This window comes from Aegilops tauschii, chromosome 2 (assembly GCF_002575655.3).
Source record: "Aegilops tauschii subsp. strangulata cultivar AL8/78 chromosome 2, Aet v6.0, whole genome shotgun sequence".
Lineage (NCBI taxonomy): Eukaryota > Viridiplantae > Streptophyta > Magnoliopsida > Poales > Poaceae > Aegilops > Aegilops tauschii.
The window spans coordinates 626,946,633-626,958,033 of NC_053036.3; the positions used below are offsets into that span (position 1 = coordinate 626,946,633).

The following is an 11,401-nucleotide window of genomic DNA, read 5'->3' on the forward strand; positions in this document are numbered from 1 at the left end:
CTTTTATGACATGCCGATGCATAGGAAGAGAGTTAGACTTCGTTGTTGCATGATATATGTTACTTTGTGCTCACTACTAAATAACAAATCATTATTAATTAAAATTGGCTTTGATATACCTTGGGATCCGGGTGGATCCATTACTTGAGCACTGTATGCCTAGCTTAATGGCTTTAAAGAAAGCGCTGCCAGGGAGATAACCCGGAAGTTTTAGAGAGTCATTTATTTCTGTTGTGTGCTTTTATAAAGTTTAAAAATAAATAAATAATAAAGAGGGGAACCTAAAACTTTTTCAAAAAGAAAAGCGGAAGTGAGAAAGACGAGCATTGTTAAAATGGGAGCTAGCCTTGAACTTTGTTCATGCCCATGGAAACTTTGTGACCCTTGATTACAGAAAATTTTCAACAAAAATAATTATCCCCTTGTACAATTCCATTGTATTATAAAAATAATGTGCCAAGATTTGCCTTTAGGATGTTTACATTGCTTGTTGGTTTGTGCGGTGCAGAACAGAAACGTGCGCGATTTTAATTTTTTTACTAGAACGTCAAACGGTTCTGAAACTTTTTGCACTGTCTTTCTATCCAATTTTTTTCCTAATTTTGGAAGAATTTTTGGAGTACCAGAGGTATGGTGAATGTTCAGATTACTACAGACTCTCCTCCTTAAAACAGATTCTGTTTTTGATGCATTGTTTGCTTGTTTTGATGAAATTATCGATTTCTATCAGTGGATTAAGCCATGGAAACATTATATTACAGTAGCTACAGTGCAAAAACAAAATATGAATTGGTTTGCAACAGTATTAGAGTAGTGATTTGCTTTATTATACTAACGGATCTTACCGAGCTTTCTGTTGAGTTTTGTGTGGATGAAGTGTTCGAAGATCGAGGAGGTCTCGGTATGAGGAGAAGGAGGAGAGGCAAGAGCTCAAGCTTGGGGATGCCCAAGGCACCCCAAGTAAATATTCAAGGAGACTCAAGCGTCTAAGCTTGGGGATGCCCCGGAAGGCATCCCATCTTTCTTCAACAGGTATCAGTATGTTTTCGGATTCGTTTCATTGATGCGATATGTGCAAATCTTGGAGCATCTTTTGCATTCAGTTTTTTCATTTTCTTTTATGCACCATGCTGGTATGAGATAGTCCTTGGTTGATTTATAGAATGCTTCATGTGCTTCACTTATATCATTTGAAGTTTGGATTGCCTGTTTCTCTTCACATAGAAAACCGCCATTTATAGAATGCTCTTTTGCTTCACTTATATTTGTTAGAGCGTGGGCATATCTTTTGTACAAAGAATTAAACTCTCTTGCTTCACTTATATCTATTTAGAGAGATGATAGGAATTGGTCATTCACATGGTTAGTCATAAAATCCTACATAAAACTTGTAGATCACTGAATATGATATGTTTGATTCCTTGCAATAGTTTTGCGATATAAAGGTGGTGATATTAGAGTCGTGCTAGTTGAGTAATTGTGAAATTGAGAAATACTTGTGTTGAGGTTTGCAAGTCCCATAGCATGCACGTATGGTAAACGTTGTGTGACAAATTTGAAGCATGGGGTGTTCTTTGATTGCTTTCCTTATGAGTTGTGGTCGGGGATGAGCGATGGTCTTTTCCTACCAATCTATCCCCCTAGGGGCATGCGTAGTAGTACTTTGCTTCGAGGGCTAATAAACTTTTGCAATAAGTATATGAGTTCTTTATGACTAATGTGAGTCCATGGATTATACGCACTCTCACCTTTCCATCATTGCTAGCCTCTTCGGTACCGTGCATTGCCCTTTCTCACCTCGAGAGTTGGTGCAAACTTCGCCGGTGCATCCAAACCCCATGATACGATACACTCTATCACACATAAACCTCCTTATATCTTCCTCAAAACAGCCACCATACCTATCATGGCATTTCCATAGCCATTCCGAGATATATTGCCATGCAACTTCCACCATCATCATATACATGACTTGAGCACTTATTGTCATATTGCTTTGCATGATCGTAAGATAGCTAGCATGATGTTTTCATGGCTTGTCCGTTTTTCGATGTCATTGCTACGCTAGATCATTGCACATCCCGGTACACCGCCGGAGGCATTCATATAGAGTCATATCTTTGTTCTAGTATCGAGTTGTAATATTGAGTTGTAAGTAAATAAAAGTGTGATGATCATCATTATTAGAGCATTGCCCCATGGGAAAAAGAGGCCAAAGAAGCCTAAATAAGAAAAGGGGGCCAAAGAAGCCCGCCAAAAAAAGAGAAAAAGAAGAAGAAAAAAAGGGCAATGTTACTATCCTTTTATCACACTTGTGCTTCAAAGTAGCACCATGTTCTTCATATAGAGAGTCTCTTGAGTTATCACTCTTATACTCTAGTGGGAATTTTCATTATAGAACTTGGCTTGTATATTCCGATGATGGGCTTCCTCAAATGCTCGAGGTCTTCATGAGCAAGCAAGTTGGATGCACACCCACTTAGTTTCCAATTTGAGCTTTCATACACTTATAGCTCTTAGTGCATCCGTTGCATGGCAATCCCTACTCCTCACATTGACATCAATTGATGGGCATATCCATAGCCCGTTGATTAGCCGCGTCGATGTGAGACTTTATCCTTTTTTGTCTTCTCACACAACCTCCATCATCTATTCTATTTCACCCATAGTGCTATATCCATGTCTTGCGCTCCTGTATTGCGTGAGGGTTGAAAAGGCTGAAGCGCGTTAAAAAGTATGAACCAATTGCTCGGCTTGTCATCGAGGTTGTGCATGATGGGAGCATTTTGTGTGACGAAAATGAAGCATGGCCAAACTATATGATTTTGTAGGGATGAGCTTTCTTTGGCTATGTTATTTTGAGAGGACATAATTGCTTGGTTAGTATGCTTGAAGTATTATTGTCTTAATGTCAATAGACTATTGCTTTGAATCACTCGTGTCTTAATATTCATGCCATGATTAGATTACATGATCAAGATTATGTTAGGTAGCATTCTACATCAAAAATTATCTTTTTTATCATTTACCTACTCGAGGGCGAGTAGGAATTAAGCTTGGGGATTCTGATACGTCTCCGTCGTATCTATAATTTTTGATTCTTTCATGCCAATATTCTACAACTTTCATATACTTTTGGCAACTTTTTATACTATTTTTGGGACTAACATATTGATCCAGTGCCCAGTGCCAGTTCCTGTTTGTTGCATGTTTTTTGTTTCGCAGAAAATCCATATCAAACAGAGTCCAAACGGGATAAAACTGACAGAGATTTTTTTTGGAATATATGTGATTTTTGGGAAGAAGAATCAACGCGAGACGATGCCCGAGGGGGCCACGAGGCAGGGGGGCGCCCCTAGGGGGTCAGGCGCACCCTGGGCCCTCGTGGCCACCCCATAAGGCGGTTGGTGCCCTTCTTTCGCCGCAAGAAAGCTAATATCCAGATAGAGATCGTGTCCAAAATTCAGCCCAATCGGAGTTACGGTTCTCCGGGAATTTAAGAAACGGTGAAAGAGCAGAATCAGGAGCGCTGAAACAGAGAGAGACAGAGAGACAGATCCAATACCAGAGGGGCTCTCGCCCCTCCCACGCCATGGAGACCATGGACCAGAGGGGAAACCCTTCTCCCATCTAGGGAGAAGGTCAAGGAAGAAGAAGAAGGAGGGGGAGGGGGCTCTCTCGTTGGATTCGAGACTCTTACTTATTGAAAGAGGCTACAATTGATTTCCTATACTTGTGGGTTATCAACTGCTTATCCATGCGACGATTTTCACGAGCCGAAATGAAAACGGGGATGGTAAACAATACATGCTGCTGCCCCCTACGGCGGCATGTAATGTTCATGTGGTTGAATAGTAATTAAAAAGAAGTTGGTAGAAAAATTCAAAAAAACTGAATGTTTTGGCAACAAAGATGATCGAGGGTTAATTGTGTGTCCAACCAGGACATGCACTTTCAGTGGCGGCAGCTCCATGTGATGACCTCGCAGATCTCTTCCATAATGAATTCCATCTCAAGTGATTGCAAATGGACGTCGTGAAGGTATCGATTTTTTAAACGTTGATGTCTGCCCACGAGATTGGAGATGTGGTAAAAAAAACCAAAAGCTTTCATCATTCCAACCCTATGCTTCGTCGATGCATACAACCGAACAATTTATTACTAAATTTATACAAACTAAGAAACACAGTGATACCATAAAAGTGTGACGGGTGGCACAAAAAATACTAAGAACTAAAGAAGCCTAGTAGTAGCACACAATCCAATATGGAACATCAATTCACTGGTAATCCACTCTTGGGGCCAAGCTCCATATGATCATTTTTGTCTATGAACGGAGACATGAATTATCCTAAACTCAAACAGACTTGGCGTAACTACAGAAAATACTTAGTAGTTTTGGGGGGACTGGTTGGGATAGAGAAGGGTACTTGCATTAGGTCTGGGAGAGTTGTTGGCCTCCTGAAGAGAAACATGCTCTGTTAATGCAAGGGTCTTGTAAAAAATACAAATCTAGTTACCTCGGGATGAAAGGAAATATCTTTTAAAACCCTAGTCTTGCCAAGAGGTAGTTTCTGTAAACATACAAGATCTGCAATGGTTTTTTTGTGTGAGGCAAAGTTTGATGCATATATGATGTTGGTCACCAGAAGTTAAAAAAAAAACACAAAAAAGTATAGGTCCTTTCTGTGACCATACATGATACTGCAATGTTTTTTTGGGGGGCATAATTTCATGCATATATGATGTTGGTCACCAAGAGCTTAAAATAACAAAAAAGGTATATATTATTGTTTTTCTTTTTTGGGGCAAAATTTGATGCATATATGATGTTGGTTGACAGAAATTAAAAAAAAATCAAAAATCGCTAGAAGGAGGGCTCGAACCTCCGACCTTGTGGTTAACAGCCACACGCTCTAACCAACTGAGCTACTCCAGCTATTTTGCTATCAAAATTATTTAAACTTATATAAACACCGGTGCAAGGTGTAACAGGACAATACCTAGGTTGATTGTTACTGGTTGCAGGTTCACACGTGACATATTCTGGTAAGTTAAGCATTGTTGGGGGCAAGTTTATTCCCGGACCAGCGCGTAGGTGCGGTGCACGCATGTACCGGACCCGTCACTCTAAAGTCTGAACCAACAACCACGTCGTCGTCGTGTATGAGGGCGGCCTCCTCAGTTTCAGTTCGTGGAGGTGCATTTTTTGGGTGATGACTTGTTCATCTCTACTTTTCGGCTTGAAGGGGCAGGGGCTTTTGAAATGATGCAACGCTAATCCTATTCTAGGTGATGCCATGCTATTATGCTGAACCGCCTGCAAATGATGCTTGTAGATCATGGTCACACAACTAGAGCATGAAGATCATCCTCATCCTTACGCCAACAAACATGACACGTTAGGAAGAAGCATCCTTTTTTTTTGCGGGGAAAGAAACATCCATATTACTTGCGCCAGCCTCATCCTGCTATGTTTTTCTTTGTTCTTTTTATAAAAAAAGGTTGAAACCTCGGATGCATCAAAAGATGCACAGAGTCATCTTTATTAAATTATCCAATAAAAGTCTATCAAAAATATACATGAAACATCTTGAAGCCACCACTTCACACCTACAAACTCGACAATGAGGATGTCATCACTACGCCCCATCATCTAAAACTGTGGTCATCACCGAGCCACCTGCATGGCGTACCGGAGCACAATTCCGTTCCAGTAGACCATAAGCGCGCACAACATGCACACACTTCAGAAGCTGCCACCATCATCGAACAGTCGACTCATCTTCAAGCTAGAGATTCGCATTATCCTTGCCAAGCCAGCCGTCGACACCGCTATGGCGCCAAATGGCGCCTCCACTGTGTTCATCCATCAAGATGCATCCGTAGCCGAGACTCCACTGCGCCATGTCGCCGAGACCCGTCGTTGAAGGCGGTGTATAGGACACCGCTCCACTTCCTGACCCCTCTAGCGGCTGCTCCAAAACGATGCTCCCATGAGGGAAAACTATGCTAAGCGTCGCCATCGTTCGATCCGGGAGACCCGGGTCTAGGGTTTCCTCCAGAGTAGCCCGAGGGAGGAGACGAAACCTGCAATGATGATACCTTCATCAAGGTAATAGCGTGTAGACGCCGCCGTCGCTCGCCATGACCGAAGTCGGCTTAGTTTTCATTGGTAGTCACGCCTACCCTTCCTCGTCGTCGGCAGTACCTAGCGTGCTAGTTCTTCCCCTAACTAACTACTGGTTATCGTGCTGCCATGCAGCAGCAGCCGCCGGTAGACACTAGACATCACCTCCCAGCCTCAAGCCACAGCAGATCCCACTCAATCGGCATGTCGACCCGAAGAATGAGGGCACTGAAGGAAATATGCCCTAGAGGCAATAATAAAGTTATTATTTATTTCCTTATATCATGATAAATATTTATTATTCATGCTAGAATTGTATTAACCGGAAACATGATACATGTGTGAATACATAGACAAACAGAGTGTCACTAGTATGCCTCTACTTGACTAGCTCGTTGATCAAAGATGGTTATGTTTCCTAGCCATAGACATGAGTTGTCATTTGATTAACGGGATCACATCATTAGGAGAATGATGTGATTGACTTGACCCATTCCGTTAGCTTAGCACTCGATCGTTTAGTATGTTGCTATTGCTTTCTTCATGACTTATACATGTTCCTATGACTATGAGATTATGCAACTCCCGTTTACCGGAGGAACACTTTGTGTGCTACCAAACGTCACAACGTAACTGGGATACCGATGATCGAATCTCGGGCAAGTAACATACCGATGACAAAGGGAACAACGTATGTTGTTATGCGGTTTGACCGATAAAGATCTTCGTAGAATATGTGGGAGCCAATATGGGCATCCAGGTCCCGCTATTGGTTATTGACCAGAGACGTGTCTCGGTCATGTCTACATAGTTCTCGAACCCGTAGGGTTCGCACGCTTAACGTTACGACGACAGTTTTATTATGAGTTTATGAGTTTTGATGTACCGAAGGAGTTCGGAGTCCCGGATGAGATCGGGGACATGACGAGGAGTCTCGAAATGGTCGAGACGTAAAGATCGATATATTGGACGACTATATTCGGACATCGGAAAGGTTCCGAGTGATTCGGGTATTTTTCGGAGTACCGGAGAGTTACGGGAATTCGTATTGGGTCTTAATGGGCCATACGGGAAAGGAGAGAAAGGCCCCAAAGGGTGGCCGCACCCCTCCCCATGGACTAGTCCGAATTGGACTAGGGAGGGGGGGGGGGCGCCCCCTTCCTTCCTTCTCCTTTTCCCTTCCCTTCTCCTACTCCAACAAGGAAAGGAGGAGTCCTACTCCCGGTGGGAGTAGGACTCCCCCCTTGGCGCGCCCTCCTCCTAGGCCGGCCGCCTCCCCCTTGCTCCTTTAGATACAGGGGCAGGGAGGCACCCCATAGACACAACAATTGATCTATTGATCTCTTAGCCGTGTGCGGTGCCACCCTCCACCATATTACACCTCGATAATATCGTAGCGGTGCTTAGGCGAAGCCCTGCGTCGGTAGAACATCATCATCGTCACCACGCCGTCGTGCTGACGAAACTCTCCCTCAACACTCGGCTGGATCGGAGTTCGAGGGACATCATCGAGCTGAACGTGTGCTGAACTCGGAGGTGCCGTGCGTTCGGTACTTGATCGGTCGGATCGTGAAGACGTACGACTACATCAACCGCGTTGTGTTAATGCTTCCGCTTTCGGTCTATGAGGGTACGTGTACAACACTCTCCCCTCTTGTTGCTATGCATCACCATGATCTTGCGTGTGCGTAGGAAATTTTTGAAATTACTACGTTCCCCAACAGTGGCATCCGAGCCTGGTTTTATGCGTAGATGTCATATGCACGAGTAGAACACAAGCGAGTTGTGGGCGATATAAGTCATACTGCTTACCAGCATGTCATACTTTGGTTCGGCGGTATTGTTGGATGAAGCGGCCCGGACCGACATTACGCGTACGCTTACGCGAGACTGGTTTTACCGCCGTGCTTTGCACACAGGTGGTTGGCGGGTGTCAGTTTCTCCAACTTTAGTTGAACCGAGTGTGGCTACGCCCGGTCCTTGCGAAGGTTAAAACAGCACCAACTTGACAAACTATCGTTCTGGTTTTGATGCGTAGGTAAGAACGGTTCTTGCTAAGCCCGTAGCAGCCACGTAAAACTTGCAACAACAAAGTAGAGGACGTCTAACTTGTTTTTGCAGGGCATGTTGTGATGTGATATGGTCAAAGCATGATGCTAAATTTATTGTATGAGATGATCATGTTTTGTAACCGAGTTATCGGCAACTGGTAGGAGCCATATGGTTGTCGCTTTATTGTATGCAATGCAATCGCCCTGTAATGCTTTACTTTATCACTAAGCGGTAGCGATAGTCGTAGAAGCATAAGATTGGCGAGACGACAATGATGCTACGATGGAGATCAAGGTGTCGCGCCGGTGACGATGGTGATCATGACGGTGCTTCGGAGATGGAGATCACAAGCACAAGATGATGGTGGCCATATCATATCACTTATATTGATTGCATGTGATGTTTATCTTTTATGCATCTTATCTTGCTTTGATTGACGGTAGCATTATAAGATGATCCCTCACTAAATTATCAAAGTATAAGTGTTCTCCCTGAGTATGCACCGTTGCGAAAGTTCTTCGTGCTGAGACACCACGTGATGATCGGGTGTGATAGGCTCTACGTTCAAATACAACGGGTGCAAAACAGTTGCACACGCGGAATACTCAGGTTCAACTTGACGAGCCTAGCATATAACAGATATGGCCTCGGAACACGGAGACCGAAAGGTCGAGCGTGAATCATATAGTAGATATGATCAACATAGTGATGTTCACTGTTGAAACTACTCCATCTCACGTGATGATCGGACATGGTTTAATTGATATGGATCACGTGATCACTTAGAGGATTAGAGGGATGTCTATCTAAGTGGGAGTTCTTAAGTAATATGAGTAATTGAACTTGAATTTATCATGAACTTAGTACCTGATAGTATCTTGCTTGTCTATGTTAATTGTAGATAGATGGCCCGTGCTGTTGTTCCGTTGAATTTTAATGCGTTCCTTGAGAAAGCAAAGTTGAAAGATGATGGTAGCAATTACACGGACTGGGTCCGTAACTTGAGGATTATCCTCATTGCTACACAGAAGAATTACATCCTGGAAGCACCGCTGGGTGCCAGGCCTGCTGCAGGAGCAACACCAGATGTTATGAACGTCTGGCAGAGCAAAGCTGATGACTACTTGATAGTTCAGTGTGCCATGATTTACGGCTTAGAACCGGGTCTTCAACGACGTTTTGAACGTCATGGAGCATATGAGATGTTCCAGGAGTTGAAGTTAATATTTCAAGCAAATGCCCGGATTGAGAGATATGAAGTCTCCAATAAGTTCTATAGCTGCAAGATGGAAGAGAATAGTTCTGTCAGTGAGCATATACTCAAAATGTCTGGGTATAATAATCACTTGATTCAACTGGGAGTTAATCTTCCGGATGATAGCGTCATTGACAGAATTCTTCAATCACTGCCACCAAGCTACAAGAGCTTCGTGATGAACTATAACATGCAAGGGATGGATAAGATGATTCCCGAGCTCTTCGCAATGCTAAAGGCTGCGGAGGTAGAAATCAAAAAGGAGCATCAAGTGTTGATGGTCAATAAGACCACTAGTTTCAAGAAAAAGGACAAAGGGAAGAAGAAGGGGAACTTCAAGAAAAACAGCAAGCAAGTTGTTGTTCAGGAGAAGAAACCCAAGTCTGGACCTAAGCCTGAGATTGAGTGCTTCTACTGCAAGCAGACTGGTCACTGGAAGCAGAACTGCCCCAAGTATTTGGCGGATAAGAAGGATGGCAAGGTGAACAAAGGTATATGTGATATACATGTTATTGATGTGTACCTTACTAATGCTCGCAGTAGCACCTGGGTATTTGATACTGGTTCTGTTGCTAATATTTGCAACTCGAAACAGGGGCTACGGATTAAGCGAAGATTGGCTAAGGACGAGGTGACGATGCGCGTGGGAAATGGTTCCAAAGTCGATGTGATCGCGGTCGGCATGCTACCTCTACATCTACCTTCGGGATTAGTTTTAGACCTAAATAATTGTTATTTGGTGCCAGTGTTAAGCATGAACATTATATCTGGATCTTGTTTGATGCGAGACGGTTATTCATTTAAATCAGAGAATAATGGTTGCTCTATTTATATGAGTAATATCATTTATGGTCATGCACCCTTGAAGAGTGGTCTATTTTTGTTGAATCTCGATAGGAGTGATACACATATTCATAATATTGAAGCCAAAAGATGTAGAGTTGATAATGATAGTGCAACTTATTTGTGGCACTGCCGTTTCGGTCATATCGGTGTAAAGCGCATGAAGAAACTCCATACTGATGGACTTTTGGAACCACTTGATTATGAATCACTTGGTACTTGCGAACCGTGCCTCATGAGCAAGATGACTAAAACACCGTTCTCCGGAACTATGGAGAGAGCAACAGATTTGTTGGAAATCATACATACAGATGTATGTGGTCCGATGAATATTGAGGCTCGTGGCGGATATCGTTATTTTCTCACCTTCACAGATGATTTGAGCAGATATGGGTATATCTACTTAATGAAACATAAGTCTGAAACATTTGAAAAGTTCAAAGAATTTCAGAGTGAAGTTGAAAATCATCGTAACAAGAAAATAAAATTTCTACGATCTGATCGTGGAGGAGAATATTTGAGTTATGAGTTTGGTCTTCATTTAAAACAATACGGAATAGTTTCGCAACTCACGCCACCCGGAACACCACAGCGTAATGGTGTGTCCGAACTCGTAATCGTACTTTACTAGATATGGTGCGATCTATGATGTCTCTTACTGATTTACCGCTATCGTTTTGGGGTTATGCTTTAGAGACGACTGCATTCACGTTAAATAGGGCACCATCAAAATCCGCTGAGACGACGCCTTATGAACTGTGGTTTGGCAAGAAACCAAAGTTGTCGTTTCTTAAAGTTTGGGGCTGCGATTCTCATGTGAAAAAATTTCAACCTGATAAGCTCAAACCCAAATCGAAGAAATGTGTCTTCATAGGATACCCAAAGGAAACTGTTCGGTACACCTTCTATCACAGATCCGAAGGAAAAACTTTTGTTGCTAAATTCAGAATTTTTCTGGAGAAGGAGTTTCTCTCGAAAGAAGTGAGTGGAAGGAAAGTAGAACTTGATGAGGTAACTGTAGCTGCTCCCTTATTGGAAAGTAGTTCATCACAGAAACCGGTTTCTGCGACGCCTACACCAATTAGTGAGGAAGTTAATGATGATGATCATGAAACTTCAGA

At 42.8% G+C, this 11,401-nt stretch overlaps 1 non-coding gene across 1 annotated transcript; it reads right to left on the reverse strand.

The window, feature by feature from the left end:
- Window positions 1-4,865: 4,865 nt before the first annotated feature.
- TRNAN-GUU (transfer RNA asparagine (anticodon GUU)) lies at window positions 4,866-4,939 on the reverse strand. The gene has a single exon. It is a non-coding gene; the product is annotated as a tRNA-Asn (tRNA).
- Between the last annotated feature and the right edge of the window lie 6,462 nt (window positions 4,940-11,401).